The sequence below is a fragment of the Camelina sativa genome, chromosome 15 (genome assembly GCF_000633955.1).
Source record: "Camelina sativa cultivar DH55 chromosome 15, Cs, whole genome shotgun sequence".
Classification (NCBI taxonomy): domain Eukaryota; kingdom Viridiplantae; phylum Streptophyta; class Magnoliopsida; order Brassicales; family Brassicaceae; genus Camelina; species Camelina sativa.
In genome coordinates, this window is record NC_025699.1 from 13,235,358 (window position 1) to 13,238,007 (window position 2,650).

The window sequence follows — 2,650 nt, forward strand, 5'->3', positions numbered from 1 at the left end:
AAAAAAAACTTTTTTTTTTTTTTTTTGCTTTTTTCAGAAGGCCCAAACATATATTTAATGGATAAGGATAAAGCCCAAATTTATAAAATTAAGCCCAATATAAGATCTATCACGTATCGGATATATCTTAATTTTTGTGGTCATATTCCACGTAAGCTTGGCCTAAATAGATGGTCATATTTTTGTACCAATTTTTAATAGTTTATTTATCTTCATATGCTGATTTTTTGTATTTTTATTTTTCTTATTTTGATATTCAACTCAAAAGTCCAATTATACTTATTAGAAAAGAATATAATATAGTACCTTGAAACAAAACAAAAAAAAACCTTAAAATTCCTGATACATGTACTATTTGTATAAAATATGTTGTATAGTTATACCATATTGAATTTTGTTATGTATGATAATAATTGTCGACACTCAAACAGTTACAATTATATTGTACAAGATACTGGCCATGTTCGGGAGACGGTCGCAGTGACAATGACTGGTGATAAAAAATTTGTTTTTACTTCTCCTTCATCTCTCTTCATTTCCTTTGAACTTTTGTCGCACCACTTGATTTTGAAGGTTTCGAAATCACTAAAATAAACGGTAATACCACAAAAGTGTTACTTTGAAAGCAGCGACTCTCGCTGAATTTTAAAAGCCACCAAAATTTTGCGGATATGTAATTTGTATTATCTTCTCCAGCATAAAAATCGACATTTTTATTGAGAATTTTCTAAATTATAGTTATAGTCCTTAAAATACTCATAATTACAAAACTAGCACATAAAAAAAATAAAAAAAAATTCAGTTGCCAGCCGTGGTCGCTGCAACATGCTTCCGAACAGAGCCATTTATAAGGGCATCTTTATCGGTAAGCTCTTAGAAGAGTTTTAAGGGTTTTGAGTTAAAAAAAATAAATCATAAGTAAAAAAAAAACTTAAGAGAGCCCCTTATATAATATACTCAAATTTGGAATAAGAGACCCATACGTGTCACGTTTCTGTTGAAAACGGAAAAAATTGACAAATTGTTTTTCTTTCTCTTCCTCTCCTTCTCCCTCTCTCTCTCTCGATCAAACTCGCAATGGAATCAAAGGAGATGAAATCAAAAGAGATGGAATTAGGGTTTCTGTGGAATCCAATGTTAACATCGGTGGCTAACATCACTCTCTGTTTTCCGATTGCGTTGTTTCCATCATCCACGTTCCATTCTCATTGACCTCATCGATTCTCGAAACAAATTTCAAGAAACGGGACATGGGTCTGCGAAAGGGGAAGACTTTATGTGAAATCAGAAGCGAAAACGGATGAAGCATCACAAAAATCTACTACGGTATCTTGTGATAAGAGCAGCAAGTCATCTAGCTTCTTGTCTTCTCTTTGTCCACTGCTTAAAGTTTTTTCTGTAAGTCATTCTCTCTTTTATTCTATTTGGTTCTTCCTCAATTTTGTTTTTTTTTTGCTTGGGTCTTTGTCCATTTATGAATTGCACTTCTATTGTAATATGTATTAATGTTTTTATTATGTTGTGTATGTTTGAAAATTAATTAAAATGCATTATTTTCTAATTTTATAAAATCTTAAATGTTTACACATTTATACCACTTCTATTCTAATTAAAATTTAAAAATTTTAAAAAACAATATTTTCAAAAATAAGAGATCCAAAATAAGAAACTACCAATAAATAAGAAAATTTTATCTAAGAGATCATGGATTCTTATATTTAAAAAAACACAATTAATTCACATAAAATTTAACAACCCCTTACTAACATACTACCGATAAACTTGGTCTAAAACTCTAAAATTTAAGCTTTTCTTTACTTTTTTTTTTCACGGTTCATCCTATTTATCAAATGTTTGGAGACAAAACTATATATATAATCATATATTTATTAGCATGGATATACGTGTCTGTTTATACGTACATGTGTACTTGGTCAGTAGCTGCGCTGTGCGGCGCCAATGCATCACTGCAATGCGTATGGACCATGTCTATAAAAATCACATTTTTCTACGTACTCTACCACGTATAAGTAATACGTACGTACATATGTAAATAAAACAAAATTAGACAGATACAAACTTGTTTATATTAGAAAAAAGTTATATCGTTTTACAGTTTTTTCTTCCTCTTAAAAGTACAACATAACATGAAAACGTAAAGAAATTGAGATCTCAAACCCAAATTACAAGCCCCTTTTTTTATTGTATTAAATGAAACATGAAATTCAAGGTCGCGCACACGCATTTAAACCTCCCATTACCAAAAGAGATAATGAACCAACAAATTTTTAAAAGTAACGAAACCTTAGACTCTCTCAACTCTTTACATTGATTAAGCGGGACACTTGAAGCCAGGGGGTGGAGTTTTTCCACAGTCGAGAAGAAGCTCAAGAGCAATGGGAAGAATGAGGTTGATGTTGAGAAGTTTGGCTTTAATAGTGGTACATAAACAAACGGCTGCGTCTAGGTCAAGTAAGCCTCCCAAAACTGGACAACACTCTTCCTTGGCGTGGCTTTTCCCAAGCCCGATGTGAATCAAACCTCCAAGAACGTCCACACACGCTCCTAGCTTCAACGTGTCAATTGGGCAAGTCTCGGGAATAGGAGGAGTTGGTGTTGGCGGCGTTACCACAGGTGGGGTTGGTGTTGG

The 2,650-nt window shown here is 32.6% G+C and overlaps 1 protein-coding gene across 1 annotated transcript in view; it reads right to left on the bottom strand.

The window, feature by feature from the left end:
- Positions 2,072-2,650, bottom strand: part of LOC104746657 (36.4 kDa proline-rich protein-like) — a 7,465-nt gene continuing 6,886 nt past the window's right edge. Inside the window, exon 2 of the mRNA XM_010468177.2 lies at positions 2,072-2,251. The gene's annotated coding sequence lies outside the window, so the exon portion shown is untranslated. The remainder of the gene's footprint in view (positions 2,252-2,650) is intronic.